Source organism: Thermobia domestica, chromosome 14 (assembly GCF_964235325.1).
Source record: "Thermobia domestica chromosome 14, izTheDome1.hap1.1, whole genome shotgun sequence".
NCBI lineage: Eukaryota > Metazoa > Arthropoda > Insecta > Zygentoma > Lepismatidae > Thermobia > Thermobia domestica.
This window is the reverse complement of record NC_137467.1, coordinates 10,693,556-10,718,804: the sequence shown is the minus strand read 5'-3', so window position 1 is coordinate 10,718,804 and position 25,249 is coordinate 10,693,556. Positions and strand designations below refer to the sequence as shown.

General features: G+C 34.6%; 2 long non-coding RNA genes across 3 annotated transcripts in view; one reads left to right on the top strand and one right to left on the bottom strand.

The window, feature by feature from the left end:
* The window catches only part of LOC145669519 (uncharacterized), a 62,604-nt gene extending 38,250 nt beyond the window's left edge, over positions 1-24,354 (top strand). For both annotated transcript variants that reach the window (XR_014128207.1, XR_014128208.1), the window contains exons 2-3: positions 1,517-1,687; positions 23,893-24,354. This is a non-coding gene — a long non-coding RNA (uncharacterized LOC145669519). The remainder of the gene's footprint in view (positions 1-1,516; positions 1,688-23,892) is intronic.
* Positions 10-15,743, bottom strand: LOC145669517 (uncharacterized). The gene is made up of 3 exons (XR_014128206.1): positions 15,583-15,743; positions 4,656-4,767; positions 10-269 (listed from the first exon to the last, which is right to left on the bottom strand). It is a non-coding gene; the product is annotated as an uncharacterized LOC145669517 (long non-coding RNA).
* Positions 24,355-25,249: the final 895 nt, after the last annotated feature.

The window sequence follows — 25,249 nt, the reverse complement described above, 5'->3', positions numbered from 1 at the left end:
AACTAAATATGCATTTTAAAAAGTTGTTTTATTATTTTAAGTTAATAATGAGAACAAAATATGAAAAAATAATAATAAAAAATGTGAATGAATACAAAAATTGAGGCAATTATAGTCCAACAAAATGATTTCTGGTGTGGTTCATGTTTTTCTCATTAGATAGACCTAGTGATAGTCGCCAATTGAAGTTCCCAGGTACTATTTCAATATATTGTGAATGTATTCATTCATTACGATCACAGAATATAAGACTGCAGATCCAGGTGCACCTGAGAAGAAAAGAAAGACGGACATTAACATCATAGATAATGATGATTGATTAAGAAATTCCTGTATTTCAATAATTATTGCTTTCTTCAATATTGAATACCTGTGCCAACTTGATTTTCTTAGCGTATTGAATTGTCTGAGGAATTACTGCTCTGTTTGCTTGAAATGAATTGACATTTTGATCATGTTTTCTTTAGATTAATTTAAATATCCCTCACTTACTGAAAATTATTATTTTTTTGATACATCTAATTATATTGTTAAGTTATACAAATTGCCACATAGGTTCCAAAGATACATTTTATATATTATTAATTAGCAGGAATTGCGTGAGTTTGGTGAGAGGAGGGTGGTTACAGAAGGAAGCTTTCTTCCAGTGCCTTTCCCGGTGGAAGCGTTCCTCGCAGCATCGCTGATACGTTCCCTCTTTGCACAGCCATACTTAATCTTTGTATAAGAAAGGCTGAAGCTCGAGTATCGCCCGTGTTGAGAGTTATTCGGCGTCCAACTTCTTTAATAAAGTTCAGTCCTTCAGGACCCCAGGACCCACAAGTTTGAATTGCGATGGTGACGAAGTGGTATTTGTCCAAGAGGTTGTTATATTTTCGTCTCTTTTCAGATTCTCTATGAGTTGCGACCATCCCAGCTTTTGTGGAAGAAGTAGAAAGATTAGAGGGGGCTATTGTGCTGCCAAAATGTCTTGAGCCGTGGCAAAAATGTAAACTAAAGCTCACACCCTCACACACCCACGCGATGAGCCAATAAGGGTTCAGCTGTTGCTAAGCGAGAGAAAGCGAGTGGAGTTCCTTCAGCCGATAGCAGCGCTTGCAATGGAAGACTAGGGATCAAATCAATGTGTTATATTTATAGAGTATCGGCACAAGTGAAATCCCATATTAAAGCCTTCTCTCGTTTCCATGGCATCAAAGACATTCCGTCAGGTCTCTTGCCGTCAGAACGACTACACCCCATTGGCTCTCTCACCGAAGGCGTTCCAGAATAAATATTGTTAAGTATTTATTTATTGTCAACACAACAGGCTAAACGGCTAAAGCCCAATTACAGCGTTGAAAATTACATAATTACATATTCGTAACTCTTGATAACGGTATTTCTAAATTTCTTAGGTGACATATCAGCTATATCCAAGTCATTGTTATTTACAAAATATTCTATTGTACAAAGCTGTTATTCTCCAGATTACTGATTTCATCAATCCTAGTAGTTTTTTTTTTTTTTTTTTCAGTAATAGAAGCCAGTGCTTTTAATGAAGGAACATGAAGATTCAATGAAGAAATTAAGTCAGGATAGTCAAAATGTTTTGAGCTACTTTTTGAATCAATAATAAATCAGTCTTAAGACGTTTTTGCTCTAGTATTGGAAGATGAAAGTGCTCAAGGATGGTTTTATAGCTGTGGTAAGTAGGAAAAATGTGAGTTTCTTTGTAGGTTAGAAATTTCGAAAAGTTGGCCAATATTCTTTCTAAATGGTTACGATTAAAAAAAAAAAAAAAAGAAGAAGAAGAAGAAGAAAAAAGAATTAAACGGATTCCAAATAGTAGAAGTAGAAGCATACTCTAACTTTGAACGCACATATGCATTATACAAGTTCTGTAATGTTGAACAGTTCTTAAATTCCTTTCTTGTTCTAATTACGAATCCTAATAGTTTGAATGCTTCATTTGTTATACGGTATTTACGAAAATGAAATCTTTGAGTTTTACGTTCCACGTTATGCCGGGGAGGCTAAAAGAACGGTGATAATGAAAAATTGATGGAATGAATTGAATAAAGTGGGATGAAACGGGAGAACCCCGAAGAAAACAGACGCACACGGTGTTTATCCACCACAAAGTTCACATGGCGCGAACTCGGATCGAACCAAGGAACCCAAGCAACAGAGGTGAACGCTCTACCACTGAGCTACCGCGGCCCTACACTGCATTTACAATTTGACTATCAAACATTAACTTAGCATCAAACGTAAACCAAGATCTTTAACTAAATCATGTCTATTTACTATTTATTAAGTACATATTTATTAATAAAATAATCAAAGTGACGAGGTGAATTGCTCTTAATCAATGATAACACTTTACACTTGCTTGCATTGACTCCAAGTTGATTAGGAGAACACCAGTTATTAATATGATCTAGAAGTTGCTGCAGTTTTAGTATATATTTTCAGATAATCCGCATATAGTAATTTTTCATGGTCAGCAATGTAGTTAGTAAGTCATTAAGAAAAAAAGAGAAATAACAAAATATACATTAAATTTATGTAATTTGTACATAATATAATACAAGGTCATATTAAAAACTCAATGAACATTTGACTAGACTCGAAGAAAAAAATTCTTTGGTTTAACATCTCACGATTGAATCATTTAGGTTAAGAGAGGCGGATGATTAAGGTAAGTAAATGAGGATGGAAGAATTGATGGAATGAGAATGCGGGGGGAAACAGGAGTACCCGAGAAAACCCACGGACAGGATGTTGTCCACCACAAACTTACTTAGCCGGGGATTGAACCAGGGACGCCACACTTGACAAGTATACTTTTATTGAAACAGTGCACAAATGTATGTCCTGTTGCGACATGTGGGAGGGATGGAGTTCATACCTGGTGGATTCCTCGCGTGAGTACGCCCCTGGTACACTCATGTCCAAAATTATTGTCGCATGTCTATAAATATGTTGTTGTAGGAATATAATTTCATAACGAAGTCGCCCAGTATTTCTTATAATGTTAGTATGTGTATAATCGGGAAAGACATGTATGTGGCAAATTTCATGTCAAATTTCAAAAACAGCAAATAAGAACAATAAAACGAAAATAAAACTTTCTTGTCCATTTAGCAACATTTTGTTTTATTCATTCTAATTGTCATATTTATAATTCTTTTCGTATGAAATTTACCTCAAATATACATTTCCCGATAATACACATAGTATCAGTATTAAAAGTATCCTGCAAAATCATTATCAAATTATATTTTTACAAGAAGACAGTTAAAGATAGGCGACAATCATTTTGGACATGAGTGTACATAATATGGTAAATGAGATGTACCCTACAATTATAATCAATTTTTACATTCTAATTTCTGGTTAATTACTGTGTTCTCCGAAGATAATACATATGTCAGTGCAAGACACCGTGATGAATAAAATTAAATGCTTTTAATTATAACTTTTTATTTACATCTATTGAAGAAAACGAACTTTTGTGAGCACTGTTCGTAGCTTGAGGGAAATTTCTCTTTCTAATCTAGGGAAATTTAGCAAAAAGGGAAGAAAGGGAATTTTTTAATTAAATGTGAAAATCCCGGAAAATTCTCGCGCTGACTGATTAACCAATATTGATTTGGTTTGATTGTTTTAGTTTACTGTCCCTTTCAGCAGCGAGATCATATGAGACGTCGACCTACAGCTTAACGTGGAATCCGAACCACATGAGCTGCCGCTGGGAATCGAACCGGGTCTCCCACACCAAAAGGCGCGTACGCTAATAGCTTGGCCACGAGGAACTTTTTGACCAATATAAATGCTTAAATTTATCTGCGTTCTTTTTAGAAGTGTGTGTTTTCAAAGTTGCATAATTTGCGCCCGTTAAGTAATTGTGTGTATTTTTTTAAAAGTGAAGGAAAAAGTAAAAGTAAATGAATAAAACAAATGTAGTCGGCACTTTCTTTAAGAGTCCCTATCACTGCGAAATTAAAATACCGCTAATTTTACAGTAATTATGTGATATCTTCAAATAGATAAAAGATAATCGAAAAGTGGATCAAGACCTCCCTAGACGATGTTATTTTGCATGAGGTACCGTTATCACGAGTCATCTAGTAGCTTTCCGTTTGCAGTTATTTAGAAATGCGAAAATAAATGCCTTTTTTCTAAATGGCTGGAAATCAAAAGCAGATAAATGAGTTATGATAACGGTATCTCACGCAAAATAATATTGTCTAGGGAGGTCTTGTTGCACTTTTCGATTATCTTTTATCTATTTGAAGATATCAGATAATTACTGTAAAATTAGCGTTATTTTAATTTCGCAGTGATGAGGCCTCTTAATATAGCTACATTAACTTTTATCACACAACTTCTGTCACGTGACTTGTTGGACACTCAACAAAGTAGGGAAAATTTGATAAGAAAAGTGTAAATTTTGCGTTAGTCAAGGGAAATTTTCTTAAGGAAACCTACAAACACTGTCTGTAACGCTAGAAAATGTCTCATTCGTAGCGAATAAGAATTGATAGTTTTTATTCTCTAGGAATACAGTATATTGTTTTGTATATTTATGCACGTATCAAAACACATTGTTAAGTGACAGATTAAGTGATATTCGTACTTTTCTAAGATAATGAATAAATAATATTTACCTGAATGATGAGGTGTTTGGCAGGTCATCTTACTTCTTGGGACAACAACTACAAGAGGATCCACAAGTGCAGTTTCCAGTTGTGGCGCACTGGCATTTGTCACCAGAGGTCTCTGCAATTGATGGAAGATGGAATTATATACGGATAATATATATATATATATATATATATATATATATATATTTGACATTTAGATGTGAAAAATTCTAGAAAATAAAGAAATTACACATAAATTCATGGATAAAATTTAGCTACTTTGTTATTAGTAACGACGCCAGCTTTAATTTCTTGAGGGAGGGGCAACTGTTTTTTTTTTTTGTGTGTGTACGTACTGAAAATAATAGTTTTCTATTATTTGATCTATATTACAATATACCGGCGGACGATGTCACCGGGATGTACCAGTGGCGTATCTAGAAGGTAAAATCTGGGGAGTACAGCCAGAGCCCAGACTATGATACGTATTTCATGAGTTTACTATAAACTTTTATTTATATGAGTTTACTATATAAATAAAACCTTCAATTACTTTTGTCACTCAAAATATTGGGGGCCTTGGCCCTCCCGGTCCTGGGCTAGTTCCAGCACTGAACACTGTTGGTTGTGGATTACGAACTTTCTAGGGATGGTACCGAGACCGAGACCGAGACGGACATTTATATACCGAGACGAGACCGAGACCGAGACGAACTTCTAAATACCGAGACGAGACCGAGACCGAGACAGACCTCTATAGATCGAGACGAGACCGAGACGAGACTTAAGTCAGTCTCGAAAGTCTCGGTCTCGTCTCGAATATTGATATTAATAGATACTAAAATTGCCTTCACTCAAAATTTGTTTCGTTGCTGTGTTAGATAATATGAGAACGGTTGACTGATGTACATTGGCGCATTTAGGGGGTGGTTATCGGGCTCAACCCCCCCCCCGAAATAAATTTGTGATAATTTTTTGCATCGCACGTACAACGCAAATGTTTCTTACTCGTTCCTCGAGCCTCTCCGCAAACAAAATCCACTGCTGAGGAAAATAGAATTTTCTCTTTCTGCTGTCTGTGTGTCTCTCCCTCTCCCTCTCTCTCTCTCTCTCTTTATATATACTGTATATATACTATATATATATATATATATATATATATATATATATATATATGGTCGCGGTGCCACCCAGGTCCGCCCTGCATAGGTTCCCGGGGCCCAATTTTAATTTTAAATGGAAGCAAGGGGTGAGTAGTACCTCGTTCGATAGACCTTGAGAAACTAAAAAGCGTTGTGGCAAAAGATCTTTCATATCGGGCACTGTATTCAAAATCGCCGACAAGACATGTTGCCTCTATCAGATACAGTAAAACGTGCAGTACCACTAATATGAAAACGGTTGAACATAAATGAACCGAACAAAAACTCAAATAGAAAATGTCATGTGGCACATCGATTGATATTGTCGCAGAGGCTCCCACGGCCACCCTCAAAATTGTAAATGGAAACATGGGGTGAGTGATACCTCGTTCAACATATCTTTAAAAACTAAATAGTGCTGTTGCTAAAGCATATGGGTCACCGTTTTCAAAATGACCACCAAGGCATGGTACCTGCATCAGGTAAAACGTCCAGTATCACTAATATGAAAACACCAGAACAAATATTCGAATAGAAAATCACAGAGGGTATTTATCATTCTATAACTCGGGAATGTTGCAACAGTCGAAAAGATGATTAGAGTGAAATTGCCATAATGGAAAGGAAGAAATTTAACTCCTAGAAATTTATCCTAACCTCACTCCGTAAGTGAGTGAAGCGGGAAGGATCGGTGAAATTGCAAATGAGAGCCTTAGTTTTTGCAAATTATATCTACGAAACAAAGTTATTTGAAATGTGTTTTTATAAGAGACAAATGTCTCTGTAATGGGATAAAGTATGTTAAATTCTTGTTAAATGGTACCTTCTATTTTGATTGCGGGCAATGGTTTGATGCAAAAATGAATCAACTGAAATGCGAAGCCAATTTGTCGAACAATGCAATTTTAGAACAATGTTTTCAAACGTTGGTTTTGTTCAACAGTCGTCTGCATGATATTGGTTCGCTTCTTTTCCTTATATGTCTTCTTGCATGTGATGGAATATGAGTTTCACTGAGATGTCCACAGTTACATTCCGAATAACTTTCAACGGTAATTTCAGTTGTGATCTTTAGTAACGAAACGGTACATACTGATGCAGATATGTCCCCAAAATCCTGCACGCATTGCGTTAAATTATCAGGGGCGAAGGGGCAGGCAAAATGTTGTTAAATTTGAATTTCACCTTATTTTTATTCATCTTATTTCACTTTATTTTTATTCATTATAGTACCAGTCATTTGTACACACAAGTGTTTCAGACAAACCATATCTATTGCAAATAAAAGTGAGGTTCTCATTTGAGTTTACCATTCATTCCCGCTTCACCCACTTACGAACAGATCGGAAAGATAATTTTCTATCATTTCCTCTTTTGGATCATGTTAATTATACTTTAATAATCTCTGTTGCATTATACTCGAGCCGTGGAATGATAAATACGCTCTGTGCTTTCCTATACGAGTTTTGTTCTGTTCATTTATCTCCAACTATTTTCATATTAGGGGTCAAGTTGTACTGGACGTTTTATCTGATACAGGTACCATGTCTTGGCGGCCATTTGGAAAACGGTGACCCATATGAAAAATCTTTTGATACAATAATGTTTAGTGTTTCAAAATGTATCCAACAACGTATCACTTGACCCATATTTCGGTTCAAAATGTCTAAGTTTGGCCCCTTGAAAGGCAACCTTGGGAGCACTGCGAGAATATTACTCGACGCGCCACATGCCTTTCCTGTTTTTCACTTTCTGACTGTTCGTTTATCTCCAACTGTTTTCATATTAGGTTACTGGACGTTTTATCAGATACAGGCACCATGTCTTGGCGGCCATCTTGAATACGGTGACCAATATGAAAAATCTTTTGCCACAACGCTTTTTACTTTTTAAAGATCTATGGAACGAGGTATTACTCGCCCCATGTTTCTATTTAAAATTTTAAAGTTTGGCCCTGGTACCACATGAAGGGCGGCCCCGGGAGGCGCCGCGACAACACCATTCGGTGTGCCCCATGGCATTTCCTATTTAAGTTTTTGTTCGGTTCATTTATGTTCACCGTTTTCGAGATATCTCCGTGGAAAGATTAAAATGGGCCAAAATAGGCTATATATATAGCCGCGGACCTAGTATATGATCAAGGGAGGGGCTAAACCATGGTTTGCCGCTTTATCCAGTGTAAAGAAAGTAGGATTGAAACCCATTTTATCCAGTGTATACCTGAGCGTTAAGAGGGCTAAAGTCCCTATAGCCCTCCCCTATTCTGTGATATATATATATATATATATATATATATATATATAGATAGATAGATAGATAGATTAAAAATGCTGAAATTTTGTACCAAGTTGGGAAATTCTTCTAGATACTCTGCAATATCACTAGATAAACAATGTTGCTAAAAGGAAAATAAAGTTGTATTTTTTCAAATTGCGCTACGTAAAGTATTACATATTTCTAATTTAGTTATTTAACAAAACCACAATAGCCCATACATTATTTAGTGTAACAAAGGACAATACAGTATCATTAACATCAACAATTTTAAAATCTCTATTAACTCAAATGGCATGGACGGTGCAATGCGCAACTCAACTGTATCTTAGCGTCAAATACTGTGATCATGGTATAATATATTTCGAATGAATGAGTTAACAAAGTTACAAGAAACGGAAAATTTAAATGTTTCTAAAGACTTAACTTCGAAAACGCGCTGACATATCAAGTCTTATCATGCAGATGCTTCCAAAAGACTTAAATGCTTATAACGCCATTTACAACACTTGTTATTTCAAATCGTTTCAGAGATACCAAATACATTGGTAGTGATTGTTATACTGCGTAAAATGACGTATTTGTATTAAATTTTTATATTGATTATTGCTTTTCTTTGCTTCTATAATATTACAACAATAGTTTTTGGTGGTCTTAATTACAAGTGGCAGTTACCGGTACATTATTTTAAGCAGCGTTGCCCACTTAAATAAATTGCTAAATATTATTCTAAATATGTGCAAATAACGTAGATGATCTGCAAGATATTTTAAAATTACTCGTAGTTTGTTTTATGGTGCAAAAATGCTTTCAAGAGACGATGTTTTTCAGTGTCTTTGGGCTACTTATAATGTTAATGTTTAAATCTTCGTTCCAGCAACACATGTAAGTGCAAATTGTAACTGAGATTAAATGTAACTGATACATTTTCAGTAACACTAGTTGTTCCCCTTAAGCCTTACGCCTGGTGTACACTTTAGATTAAGATCGTGCTTAATTAAAAGTTCTAATTACTCACTAATTATATTTCACTTCCTTTAGTTTGACCACCGAGCACCTCAAACTCGATCCATACCATATAGCTATATGCAATTATTCAAGGACTTACAGTTAGTAATACACAGTGTTCACTTTTCTTTTGTTTTGTTTTAGTTTAACGTCTCACAGTTATGCTAGGGCGGCTAAAGGAGATGGAGCTAATGATTATACTGGAATCCGAACCACTTCGGTCGTTCAACTTTACCCCTACCGGAAATCGAACTCGAGACCACGCGAACCGAAATCAAGAGTGCTAGCCGCTAGACCAAATGGGGGTTCTCACATTATGTTGATTTTAATCAGTCAGTGTTGCCAGATCCGAAGATTAAAAAATAGCGTGTCTGTACACCGAAAGTAGCGAATTCGAATTATTTGTAGCCCAAATATATAGAAATGAATACTGATGATGCTAATGAAATAATTTAATATGAGTTGGAAAATATACTGGACGTATTGCAAGAAGAAATTATGATCGACGGACGAAAACAATCCTAGACTGGACACCACAAGACAAAAACAGCCTAGTAAACCTACGCATACAAGAAGGTGTGAGGAAATGAAGAGCCACTGAGGAGTAACCTGGAAAAGAATTGCCCAAGTTAGATAGCTGTGAAGACTTGGAAAGACCTTCATCCAGCAATGGATTGATAATGATTGATTATGATGATGGTGATGATTTTATTATATCTAAACCTCGGAGGTAAGCTAAACCAAGTCATAATTTCGTAATTTTACAGAAGCGAAAAACCGGTTCCTCAACTAAGACTAAATATATAACTTTTACTAGGTAAGGTAGGGTAAAAATGGATCCAAAATTTAATGAAAATCATAGAGCGAAAAAGATATTTTTGACTATTCAATCCATCATGTTGCAGAAAAACTACGAAAATTAATACAAAAGAAAACTAAAGTTAAGAATCACTTGTTTTGGCGAGTGAGAAAAAATAGATACAGATAACTCGAATTACCTATATACTTATATAATATGTATGTCCATGTTTCACAAGTAATTTTTAATCAATATAAAATTTCAACGTAATGAACGCAAGATATGTTTTCTCGAATATAGATTGCATGCACCGTTGAGAGCTCAGAAATAAGATTAATCTATGTTATGGCACTGGATATGTGCTTACGTAATGCATTACGACCTTATGAATTTGTATAAGAAACAGAATGTACTTAAAATGAAACGCAAGTTATGCGAAACATCGGACTTTGAATCTAACTTGTTTTGTGATCCAACTCGAGACCTCACATAGCAAAGATGAGTGTAGTAGCTCCCACCACAAGGTTAAGGAAGTTCCTGTTTTAAAGTGTCAATTAAACACTGAGATGTGAAACGGTAATAAAGCATTTCAGCAATTTCAAACAAAATACGTATATTATAGTAATAATTTACCCTATTAATAATTTACCCTATTTGTTAAGATAATGAACGTTATATTCTGTTTTTAAAATGACAGTCAAAGCAGAATGTATTGAATAATAAATGAGAAATTGTAAAGTTTCAATTTCGGTACAATTAAATACATTCGTGCTGCTATGTGTTGTGTTATCCGTTAGGAGGTATTGAACAATTCTGATTCAAAGGAAGGAAATAAACTACTGTATAGTACTGGAATTAATTTAATAGAGTTTAAATGTATAGGCAGTTCTGAGATTATATGAGACAAAGTCTATTGCTGAAAGTGAAATATGGGTTATATTAGGGCTTTAGGGTGATATACCCACTGATCACAGAGCCTGGACTACGCGCATGGAAAGCATTAGCACTAGCAAATTAGCTATGAAGAGGTACACCATAGCATAATTCTAAGTCAAAATGAAAGGAAAAAATAAGCGGAAACGACAAACTGTACGAGAATAATACTTTGATTATTTTAGTTTCACACTATTTATTTCGAGACTTTCGAGACGAGACCGAGACTTGGTACTCGAGACCGAGACCGAGATCGAGACAAGCATCTGTTGACCGAGACGAGACCGAGACCGAGAAGGTGATTTTTTACTCGAGACGAGACCGAGACCGAGACCGTTATTTATCAATCGAGACGAGACCGAGACTGTACAAAGTCTCGTCTCGTCTCGTCTCGATACCATCCCTAGAACTTTCGGGGAAGCCTGCGGCGTGAAGAAGAGTGACCTTGAAGAAATCCGTGTACCGTTTGAACTCCAGAAAAAAATCACTAAATTATCTGATTTTTTTTAAAATTCAAAACAGAGTTTCATAATTTATTGTTTTATTTGATTTGATTTTGAGTTTAGTATCCCTTTCAGCAGCGAGGCTATATGAGACATGTGTGGACTTACAGCTTAACGTGGAATCCGAACCCAGAAAAGCTCCCACCGGAAATCGAATCCGGGTCTTCAACGCCAAAGGCGCGTATGCAAACCAATAATTAATTGTTCTAAGCAAAACAGTAAATTTTAGTTCAAATGTGAAATAACAGATAATAGGCCTGTGCGAAATAATCAATTTAGTTATAATTTCAATTAGCAAACCGTCAGTTTTGTTTTCTGTCGCACTCTGCACAATGTATTAAGCGTTCAAAAATCAATGATATGTTCTTGATAAATCCAATGATCCATTAAAAAACATCTATAAATCGCTGGCTAAAGGTAACCCGTATCCTTCTAAAGCCCACTTAATTTTTGGAAATGTAATTTTAAAAAAATGAAATTGGAATGTTTAATTTTAAAGTCCTGCGTTTATTCCTGTTAGGCTAAAGGAGACGGATAAATGATGATAGATGAATTGGTGGAGTGAGAAAGTGGGAGGAAACAGGGTACCGGAGAAAACCCATGGACATAATATTGTTCACTACAAACTTACTTACGCCAAGTGAACTTTGTGGTGGACAAACACCGTGTGTGTGAGTTTAATCGGGGTTCTCCCGTTTCCTCCCACTTTCTTATTCCACCATTTCCTTAATTTCTTATCATCGCCGTCTCCTTTAGCCTAACCGATATAATCGTGGGACGTAGAACATAAATATTTCATTTTTTTTTTCACAAACTTACTTGGCCGAGGATAGAACCAGGGACGTAAAAAAGTAACTGAACCCAATAATACATTAAAATATTCAGATTCCAATAAATCCGTATCGATGAAACGGCTTAAGCTTTTTTAAAAAAAAGTACAATTCAAAAATTTTGCAAGTTATCCCGACATTGATGTCCATTTTATTTTTTTTAATGTAGAACAGTGAAACCTCTGGATAATGGACACTAATAGGACATGACTATTTGTCTGTAAATGAGAGGTCTACAGAGAGAGCTTACACAAATTAAGATTATCCACATCTCGTGTGGTCATTACATGCCATATATAATAAATGCATGAGCTACAAATCTAAATGCTGTGTAGGCTGATATCGAAATACTGTGTTCAGAGTTTGAATTAGTGGAAAGATGAGGGGAGAATCCCCCTTCTGGTAAACAAAACTGTTTCTGATATATCATCGATCCAATGTCAAACTGCTAATCTGCTAAATTTGACTTTGTGTTATAAGCATTTTAATATTCCACTTAGCTACATGCACACTCATGTCCAAAACTATTGTCGCGTGTCTATAAACATGTTGTTGTAGGAACATAATTTGATGACAAATTCGCTCGGTATTTCTTATAATGTTAGTATGTGTATAATCGGCAAAGACATATATGTGGAAAATTTCATGTCAAAAGAGCAGTAAATAATAACAATAAAACGAAAATAAAACTTTCTTGTCCATTTAGCAACATTTTCTTTTACTCATTCTAATTTTCGTAGTTATAATTCTTTTCCTATGAATTTATGACAAATATACACTTCCCAATTTTACACACAGTATCAGTATTAAAAGTACCCTGCAAAATCATTATCAAGTTATATTCTCACAAGAAGACAGTTATAGATATACGACAATCATTTTGGACATGAGTGTACATGTTTTAGTATATAGACTTAGATACACTCATGTCCAAAATTATTGTCGCATGTCTGTAAATATGTTGTTCTAGGAACATAATTTGATAACGAATTCGCCCGGTATTTCTTATAATGTTAATATGTGTATAATCGTCAAAGACATGTATGTGGCAAATTTCATGTCAAAAGAGCAGTAAATAAGAACAATAAAACGAAAATAAAATTTTCTGGTCCATTTAGCAACATTTTGTTTTACTCATTCTAATTTTCGTATTTATAATTCTTTTCCTATGAAATTTAGCACAAATATACATTTTCCGATTTTACACATAGTAACAGTATTAAAAGTACCCTGCAAAATCATTATCAAATTATATTCTTACAAGAAGACAGTTATACGTAGATATGCGACAATCATTTTGGACATGAGTGTACATGTTTTAGTATATAGACTTAGGTACATGTTTTAGGAATAGACTATAACTTCTAATATACTCATATTTCACAAATGGGACTTTGGTATTGTAATCTGTGTGCTCCAAATAACATGAAATTGCACTTAACCTGTATGTTTTAGGTGAAAATAGCAAAATTTGCACATTCGCGGTTTTGGCATTGGACCGACGATATGTGAGTACCATACAGGCATTAATGCAAACTATATACTACATGTGTGGTCATTTTCTTCTTAAGTATATGCCATCTTGAGTGTATAAACCTCTTAATTCGCATATTGACTGTATCAAAATGAAAATGAATAAGTAAATTATTATTATTATTATTATTATTATTATTATTATTATTATTATTATTATTATTATTATTTAATATTGATAATGTAGATACAACTCAATAATCATGGCCACTTATGATTTTTTTGTTTTTTTTTTTTGTGGAAAAGTACCCTATAGTTGCCAGCTGTCTCATTTTGTGGACAATAGTTTCTGACTGAAATTTACTTCTCTCTGGTGAATCAATTGAAGGGCTTCAAAGCAATTAATGGCGACAATCTTTAGCTGCATTTATTTTGTGTACTGAATATCTATGAATTTTACTTGCTGCCAAATGGGGTTCCACCAATACTAATTCCACCAACAGGAATGCTTGCTTCCACAGCAATTTCCACACGATCGCTTTCTGGATCAAAGGATAGAGTAATTGAAGCTACAGACTTTGTAATGTGGACCATCAATAATAATTTCACAGGCTGGAGGTTCAAAACTGTTTACTCTAGTGGAAGCCTTCAAAACAAATTCTGGCGACGCCATTGCCAGACAGATCTTTCACAACTCACACGTAAACCGAGAGTGGTAATTCCGAACCTGGAGTCTGTCCGTCGAATGCTTTTTCTGTTCTTAAGATAAAGTCGAAGCCACCCAAAATGGACTTCTAGCGACGCCACTAATAGTAAGGTCATGGCATTTAAAAGTACCAGGCAAATCATCAATGCTGATCCCGGATGCAAAAGGCTTCTTTTTCTTCTTTTTTTTTTTAAAAGATAAACTAAGACAGAGGTTCCAAACCAATGTGTCACGACACACTAGTGTGTCACACAGGTCCATAGAGTGTGTTTCGAAATTTTAGGGTTTAAAAATTGTGAAACATTTAATAATTAGTTACAAAGAATTTTGAGACTGACTTCGTCAGTCAGTGCCTCTGGCGGAAGCTATAATGATCGATACTACAAAGAGTCTCTGCTTAATACAAACTTATAGTTTTATACTACCATAAGTTATATTAATAATAATAATAATAATAATAATAATAATAATAATAATAATAATAATAATAATAATAATAATAATAATAATAATAATAAAGCAAGCGTGATATCTTAAACGTTCAGATAAGTGTGTTGTCGGTCAAAAAAGGTTGGGAACCACTGGACTACGATAGAAACATATAAGAAAACCAGATTACTTGTAAAAGCATTTTTTAAAAGGAAACTACCGGTACATATCCCTCTTAAGATAAGCATCTGTTACGCCGGTGCAGCTTTAAGTTGAGTCGGTAACACTCTCCGTCTTTGGTGCGAGCGGGTCCCGGGTTCGATTCCCTGTGGAGACACTCGGTTGAAAAAGTGTAAAAGCTTTTTCCAGCTACCCAACCTGAGTGAGGTTTCCCTATGTTTTCACAGGTCCCAGCCCTGTTCCTTCGTTCTCTTTCCTCGAATAGTGTAATCGCCGAGTGACGTCATTCCTCATACGGGGCTAACATGGCCATAGATACGGAAAGCCCAGAAATTTAATTCCTAATTCCTAATCCTGTTAGCCGCTGCTTACGACTCTTCTAAATAAATCTATAACCTTTCTGAATTTTACTACATAACTTAACTAAATTAAAAAAAAGAATATAAAAAAATTTAAAAAGCCGAATAGATGCACGAAAGTCCTTTCTTATTATCCAGAAATCCTTTATCATACTTGCTGGACGATCAAATTTTTCCCACATTCTGAAATGTCTTGACTTTCCAAATTTTAATATTGTTTCCATTATTATTAACAAAGATGAGAAGAAAGTGTCCGGGAGCCTAGTGAAAGACTCCTAAGATCAAAGCGAAAATTAAAATCGAATTTCAACGTACCTTTGCATTTATCACAAGGGCCAGGCATCTTGATTTTTCAGCGATTGACTTTTCGTTATTTTGAGTGAAGCGTTGCAGTTGTTTTGACGGCGTCTGTTTAGAAACGTCAACCGCATCCAATATTTAAAGAAGGAATTAGCAACGAGACGTGTGCAACGAAGAGACGTGTGAAAAAATTACACATAAAACATAAACAGTTAATCAACTAACCTTTAACATACCAAATTCCTTAACCAATCAGAAATTACTATTTTCTTTCCAAGAGCTGATCAAAGGTGAAAGATTAAAAAAAGAAAAAGTAAATTTATATTTATCAAGTGTTGATGCACTTTACATTTTTTCACTTCTGTTATAAAAGCCAATGAAAATATCAACATTATATAAAAGACCTTGGAACGTGTGCAAAAATATGTACTCTCAAATCAAGGTTAAGAAATCAACTCCGTTATAGCTTAAGCCCATAAAATTCTAATGGATTGATGCTGTACATGTTTTAATCATAATCAAGAAAATTCTACGTTTTTCTAGGAAATTAGTTTACCAAAACTTCTTTACATATTTACCTGTCTATCCATGTGTCCGTCCAAATTCCTTTATATAGAGTGTTCCAAGTGGAAAAAGAGCAGAAGCGATATGTTTTACTATGATTTTCCCTCAACATACCGGCTATTTAAATATTGTCTTATTCACTGAAAAACCAGAGACGGTATGTCCTCATTACTGAAAACCAGAGGCGGTATGGCATACCACCGCATACCGTATCACTTCGACCACTGTTTACATATTTACCCTGTCTGTCCATGTATCGGTCCAAGCTCCTTTATATATTTACCCTGTCTGTCCATGTGTCAGTCCAAAACGGTCCTCAGCTCCGACGGTGTGAAACTTCCATGTGTCTCTTCCTTCTCACCTTCTACCTGCATTCAGAAAACCCTTTCTCCGGACAGCGGCATATTGTACAAATGTACGGAATCCTCTTGCTTACTACAGAAATCAGTACGGAGCATACGTTATCCATATGCTACATACGCACTGCCCTTAGATGTTACATCATGCCGTTGCAGAATGTCTGACACCTAACATTTTCCCAGAAGTTACATTCCTCAGTTATATGTTATACACACGTCCATTTGTATGTGAGATCCTGACCGCCTATATTGTTTCATACTGAAAGTACGTACAAATGGAACACTTATACGGAAAGTATTATAACACATGCGTAATTAGTTATACGTCTGCTGTATACATGTAACCTACCTTTTTAAGTACGGCACCTACATTTTTCTCTGAGTCTGCAGTTGTACAATTAGGATGCAATTGATCTTAACACAGTTACACATTAAGATATGAGGCTTTCATATACCAACAATTTTATTTGTCTACTAACATATATAAAAAATAATAAATATAAAATTAATTTTTGTAAAGGGTAAAGTGTATTAGTATTCACAATAATGGAACGGGTAGTATAGTGGGATTATAGTTATAGTGTATTGCCTGTTACATGGAGACAATTACCCAAATGATCCAAGACATTTTATTTAGATGTGACAGATAGTAGAATAAAAGAGATTGAATAAAAATAATAAGAATGCATAATGTAATTAATTAATATTTAGAATAAAAGAAACAATTACATATAAGTTAAATGCACTAATATATTACATTTACTAAAAGAAAGAAGCATACAATAACTACAAAAGCATGTAAATTGCTAATAAATAATTTTGACTTGTCATACTATACCATACATTAGTTATACTTTCTTTTTGAGTTTATATTTAATGTTTTGACAACAGTTACTCAGAGACTTCATGTCGAAGCTCTGAAGTGGATCCAAAATGGTGGAAGCTGAATGAATGATTGTTGAATGATTTGGAATGACTAATTCCAAAAGAATGATCCCTTGGTTTATAAAATTTGTCTTTTTATACTTGTAAATGTTTTTGTTTGTTACAACTAGTTGGCACTATATTTTTAAATCTTAAACCAGCTAAATAATAGTTTTCTAATAAATATTATTGTTATGTATACAAATATAAAGTGTTGGTTATTTTTATTTTTATTTTTGTTTAGTTTTGGAAAATCCGTGTATTTGTTTACCAAAACATTACCAAATATTTTGTTTTTAACAATTTTTGCAAACAATAAATCAAATCACAAATGCACATATCGAAGTCAGCTAAATGTTATGTTATAGCTTGTTGTGGAAAAGTTTATTTTCCAGTTTACACAACCTTGGCCTCAGGTTATTCTTATTTTTAAATGCTTTAACTATTCTCTCACCTTCCGTGTACCAAATATTCGCATTAAAAAATATTATTTTAATTATCCATTCTGTTCCATGTTAATAAAAAAACTTTATGTACTAGGTAATAATTCACTTATTATATAATACTACTTCAATTTAAAGGGAACAAACCCAGGAACTTTTCGGGCCTTCCTCTTAGCGTATCTTCATCAAGTTTTTATTATGACAGCAGCGCTTCAAATGGTGAATGACAGCAGCGCTTCAAATGGTGAATGACAACAGCGCTTCAAATGGTGAATGACATGTAACCTGAAATTATGGTTAGCTCTTAAATTCTAATTTCTATTTAACTAAAACACTCTTCAATGATAATGTCTGTATCAGTCATTAGATCAAATCAGCGGCGGATCCAGGACGGACTTCTGGGGGGTAGTGGGTTGTAATACTGCTACTTAGAGCTCCTTTTAAGAGCTCCAACTCTGGGATGAATTTTATTTATATATAAAATAATAAAGTTTTCTTTTCTGGGGGGGGGTGCGCCCTCTTGGATCCGCCCCTGGATCAAATGCAGTTAAACAAAGTAACATGTTTGAGAATTAATTCTTATTCATGATTTTCGAAAAAATTGAAAATAATCGAATTTTTATGGCGCTAGAAAGTGTCCTTCCATACATATAATAATGGACAATTTTCATGTTGCTAGAACAAATTATGTATTTTGTAGTCCTACCGTACCGTACATGTACTATAATGCATTGGTAAATAGCAGATTATTTGTATTTTCCTAAATCATAGAATTTGCCAGATCTTGCTTTTTCTAGGTAAATTTTGAGGTTGTTCTTGTGCGTTTTCATTTTCCTCACAAAACGAAATAAGAAAGTCCTGGACGATTTTAAAATGTTGTTATAAGTTAGTGCAGGAAGAAATAATAAGGAAAACACACTGTTAACAATGCAACCCAACGAAGTATCAGAGACAAAATTTTTGACAGGTATCTGGTTTTTACCCCTTTTCTAACTGGCATCCGAAACTTACATTTAAGAATAATTTGTTTTCAGTATCTTAGCCTTCGTCTGTTACCACACCGTCTCGATCCATCTTAGCCTTAATCCGTTAACACCATCTCCATCCATCTTAATGTTCGTCTGTTAACACCATCTCGATCTATCTTAGCCTTCATTTGTTAACACCGTGTCGATCCATCTTTGCCTTAATCTGTTAACACCATCTCGATCCATCTTAGCGTTCGTCTGTTAACATATCGTCTCGATCCATTTTAGCCTTCGTTTGATAACATAACGTCTCGATACATCTTAGCCTTCGCTTGTTAACACCATCTCGATCCACTTAGCCTTTGTCTGTTAACACCATCTCGATCCATCGTACGCTTCGTCTGTTAACACCGTCTTGATCATATCAGTTTCCATCGATCGTGGTATATTGATGTCAGGAACCGAAGCTCCTTGTGAACTAATAAAAATAGGGTTTATCTAGTGGCTGTTAATTTCGATATGCCCTGCAAACAAGGGCTCCCATATTGCGGTTTCCAAGGGGGAAGGGCAAGCATACGCGACATTTCAAATATAGGTTCAAATTTTGCTGTAACTAATGTAAAAATTCTATTGGGTTTTCGATATTCCGAAGTACAATTTTCTCTAGGGGGGCAAGCGCCCCCTTGCCCCCCTTATGAGCGCCTTTGCCTGCAAACATTTTTTAACGTATATCAAAATGAATATCGGGGAGTTAAGAGATGCAAAGTCTTCATTAAAATACAATTAAAAGGTAATAAAGATTCGTGTAATATATTTTGTTGGCTGGATTTCAGTTTAGCGTCCCTTTCAGCACCGAGACTATATGGGACTATGACCTACAGCTTAACATGAAATCCAAACCACATGAAGTCCAACCAGGAATTGTAATACACTTTATTGTGTTTTATGTTCCAATTATTTTTAATAAAACTGCCCCAGTTCCCAATTAAAATTATTTAATGTACGTTGTTAAATGAAACGATATGCGAGGGTTGATCAAAAAAGACTGAGATTGTTTATTTTACTGCAGTTCCCTTTGTTGCCGAATGCCGGGACGTTTGATAGTTGAAAGAGTTGTGTTTTATGTAACTCTCACTAGGTGGCAGCATTGTCGTATTGGTAGGTTGGGAGTAATCCTCTGTGTTTTAGACACTGCTTCCGTTTCACCTTACAACGTGCTGTGTGTATATGCATACAATGGAGGTTACAGGAGAAGAACAGTATGAACCAGTTTTCGCTTGAATCATACAGCTTCTGAAACTTATTTCGATTCTTTTATTTTGTAGTTTTTCCCACTATTCTATGTTCTATACAACTGAAAAGGGAAGGTCCCACAAGCTGTCTCTCAAATATGATTGCCACATAGCCACATAGAATAGCTATCGGTGCTATTCTACATTTGAATTAAATTCATAATATGAGACCCAGATTCCTTTATTACCCTTTGTTACCACATATCAGACTTCTCCATTGTATATTATTAGCACACGTAGCTCCAACAGTAAGCAACACAGTACCACTACACTTCACTGTTACGTGTAGTGATAATAGTGCATTTTAAGTCTGTGCACATTTTTGTATATGGTGCTATTTCAAACAAAATACTTTTATGCTGAGTTGGGAACACTGCTTCATCTATGGCAACACTGTTTGTGCTTTTCGATATGGTGATTTGTTCTCATTATATTGTACATCTTTTATTTTGATTGCTTTAACGGTTTTCAAGATATTTATTTTAATATACATAATTCCATGATTTTTTTTTTATATATATTTAAATTTTGAAGCCCTGTAGCTCCTATCCTTCTGGTCCATAGCACCTTAAATTTTGTTCATTTTCATTTCTCATAATGCTCTATCAGATGTGCCATGTGGCAATCAGAGTTGAGCGACAACCTGTGGGACCTTCCCTTGTGAGTTGCTTCACAGCATTCAGGGTATTCCAAACGTACCCAGACCTGTTATATGGATTTCTGGAACCCTAGCTTTAAACAAATTATTTCCGTTTACTATTGTAAATCTACGATTTAATTCAAACCATGGAGACTGAATATCGGAACCCATTGGATATTCTCCATTTAGTGGTTTAAGGGGGCAGACTACTAAATATTTTTCAAAAGCTAACAATTGTTCTTTTGCTTGTTTTTCGTAAGTGAAAAGAGATAATGAAATGTAACTTCCCACAATAATAGATAATGTTATTCTACACCCGAAAATACGAATCGGAAGAATAATCAGTGTTGCCAGAATATAAATTTAAATACATTTATTTTGTAAAAACTTATGTAAGTTATTACAAAATAAATACAAATATTATTTAAAAAGTAGTTAACAAGAAACACAGATAGCATGATAAGTCATCAATTACCGTTGAGTTCATTTTTCTAGTCGCTGCCTTAACCAAGATTTTTGGGGAATTCAAATGTTGGTCACACTGTAATTTCTACGGATGGCAACATTGAAACTTCTTCCGATTCCTATTTTCGGGTGTATAATAACATTATCTATTATTGTGGTAAGTTACCTTTCATTATCTCTTTTCACTTACGAAAAACAGGTAAAAGAAAAATTGTTGGCTTTTCCAAATTTTTAGTAATCTGCCCCTTAACGGAGGTTAAAAATGCGTATTTACGGAGGTTATATATGCGTATTTACGGTATATATATGTAAGGATAAAGATCAAACATAATATTGGAATGCTGAGCATAAGGCATCATGGTAATAGGTAGACAGAAATGGTTACATGCTATTACCACTTGCTTGCTATATCTGTATACTTTTACTTTATGAGGATCGCTGAATCCTCGTTTTTCCTTTCTTTTTCTCTTCTTTTAAGGAATATCATATTCTTGCAATAGTAGCATATATATATATGCTACTATTGCAAGAAAAAACAATATATGATTATCTTTTCTTCATTATAAAATGGTTGTCTTTCGATTTCACATACACCTTCAAAGATAAATGCCCCATCGAAAACCTGACGTCTTTATATGTTTTTCAAGTCTTCCTTTGCACAAAGTAATCTATTACCTATGACACCTATATTACTAGTAGCGTTGCCAAAGAGATGAGAAGTGTCTCGAAAACTTGGCGACATCAATACGAGAAGTGCATTTTCAAATTCGAAACGAGAACAGAAACATAACAATTCTCGTCACGTTTTTCTTATGAGAATCGAGACGAGGGGAGAAATTTCTCGAGTTTCGTGGACAGTACAACTTCATCAAGACACGTTGCCAAGGGGGATCAGGGGGTCCGGACATCCCCTTCGAAACCAGAAATGAAAAAAAAAAATAAGAAAGGATGAAACAAAAATAATCGAGAAAAAGAAGAATCAGCGTTTAAAACATGTTTCTGTGGAGGAAGCGGGGGACATTTTTTTAAAAAAATCTTAATTTGTTGTCATCGCTTCGCTGCAATATCAAACACGTTATTTGAGAAACACTTTTCTGCTGCCCCTTTAACTTGGAACAGACAGTAGTTAACGGAATAATAAAAACAAAAAGTAAAGTTCTGTTACTATTTGACTCAACAGAGAAAGGAACGCAGATATTGTAAAATATTTTACAAGACATTATTGGATTCAGAGAAAACTAAATACATGGAAGTGCGTCCGGACCGGAATACAGCAAATTAAAATATTTGGATGAGTTAAAATATTAAATAATACTTTTGATAAAGTGGATACTCTCAAATATCTAGGATCAATATTAACAGAGGAAAATCATATTCACGAAGAAATTGAATGTCGACTAAAAGCAGGGAATTCGTGTTATTATTCGGTTCAAAATCTCTTGTCGTCGCAAATTCTGTCAAGGAATTTGAAGCTTAAACTATACAAAACGATAATCATGCCTGTTGTTCTGTATAGTTGCGAAACATAGTCACTTACTCTGAGGGAAGAACATAGACTGAAAGTATTTGAGAACAAGGTCCTGAGACGAATATTCGGACCCAAGAGGAACGGGAATGGGGAATGGCGGAAACTTCATAACGAGGAACTACATAAGTTATATGGTTTACCCAACATTGTTAGGGTCGTCAAGTCTAGGAGGCTTAGGTGGGTGGGTCATGTAGCTAGAATGGAAGAAAGTAGAAACGCTTTCAAAGTCTTGACTGGAAGATCAATCGGAAAAAACTAGTAGGAAGACCTAGGCGCAGATGGGAGGACAATATTAAGATGGATCTCGCAGAGATTGGAATACAAAGTAGAAACTGGATGCAGTTAGCTAAGGATAGAAGTCAGTGGAGAGCTTTTGTGAACGCGGAATTGAACCTCCGGGTTCCATAGGCCATAGAGTTAGTTAGTTAGTTAGACATTACTGGATATGTACACTCATGTCCAAAATTATTGTCGCGTGTATATAAATATGTTGTTGAAGGAATATAATTTGATAACAAATTCGCCCGGTATTTCTCATAATGTTAGTATGTGTATAATCGGCAAAGACATGTATGTGGCAAATTTCATGTCAAAAGAGCAGTAAATAAGAACAACAAAACGAAAATAAAACTTTCTTGCCAATTTGGCAACATTTTGTTTTACTCATTCTAATTTTCGTATTTATAATTCTTTTCCTTTGAAATTTACCGCAAATATACATTTCCCGATTATACACATAGTATCAGTATTAAAAGTAACCTGCAAAGTAATTATCAAATTATATTCTTACAAGAAGACAGTTATAGATATGCAACAATCATTTTGGACATGAGTGTACTTTTTATAATAGTTCCAGGTCATAATGAAAGTAAAATTGTTGTATGTAAATTAACAGAGGAAGGAACGTAGATATTGTATATTTTTCTTACTTTTTTATATTCTTTTACTTGAGATTTCTTCATAGTTTGTTATTAAAATACTTACTAACATATCCTCATTTTATTATCCTACCAAACCAATACACAGGGTTATTATAAATGATTGAAGCGGTTTCATAAATTCACTGTAGCTCTAGTAATTGTGATATTGTACCAAAATTCAACAGTAACGCAGAAAAACTCAAAAAGTTTTGTTTGTTGCAGGTGTACTTAAGATTTCACCCACGAGAGCGCAGCAGTGACCAGTAAAGCAAGATGGCGACAGGCGCCGAGAAAATATTTCATGTCATGGCTTCTACGTTCTCCTGACCTAACCTCATGCGATTTTCTTGTGTGTGGTGTTATGTGTAAGATTCAGTGTCCACACCGCTTCTACCAGCAAACCTGTCAGAACTGCGAGCCCGCCTACAAGCTCGCATCAACAATGCTTTTGAACTCATTGATAGGGACATACTGCAGCGAGTGTGGGAAGAAGTTGAGTTTCGGCTTAATGTCTAAAGGGGCACATACCGAACATTTGTAATTGTTAACAAGAACTTTTTGAGTTTATCTATGTGTGTGAAAAAACTGATCGCAATATATACACTAATACAGTTATTATAGAGCTGTGAAATCGCTCCAATTATTTATAATATCCTTGTATGTAGCCAATAAAATAGTTTAGAATGATCGAGTCCCTTGTGTGATAACCACAGTATTTCATGTCAGCCCCATTACGAACTACTGGGTAAATGAGCCAAGTTAACTGTAAAATAGTTTAGAATGATCGAGTCCCTTGTGTGATAACCACAATATTTCATGTCACGCCCTGTTACGAAATTCTGGCTACGTGCCTGCTTCATCCAAGTCTTAGATCTTTTATTTTAGTGTTAAATGATTTATAGTATAATAATAATAAATTGATAAAAGTGACTATGTGAATACCACGAAAAACATTTATCAACGTTTAAAGATAGACGAGTCATAACACAATTTATTTCAATAACAAATATGGGATGTTCTTATATCACAACTTTTCATGGACCTCTCTTGATGCGGAAAGATTCTGACAACTTCTAGAATAAATTATGGAAGAAAATAATGCCTAATATTTTGTACATAAATTTACAAGATAAGGCGAGACGAAAAATAATTCGTTATTTCTTGTCTTGTGTGCAACACAAATTACTGGAAACTGGCCGTAGAATTGACAACAAAGAGACTATGTGCACTTTGACATTTTATTGCAACGTTAAATATAGAGCGCTTCAGAGGTCTTTTGGGACACAATATTCTACCTTACTTTTCCGTTAACTACATCACTAGCATATATATATATATATATATATATATATATATATATATATATATATATATATATATATATATATATATATATATATATATATATAGTACCACTTTTCTGCTCTTATCATCTTTTCGTATTTCTTTGGAGCTTTTGTAAGAAGTTCTACAATTACATGTCTATCTCTTTGATTGTAGTGGACCAGAAAAATTAGGCTATGATGTTTTTCACTGAATACCACTTTAATAATAATAATAATAATAATAATAATAATAA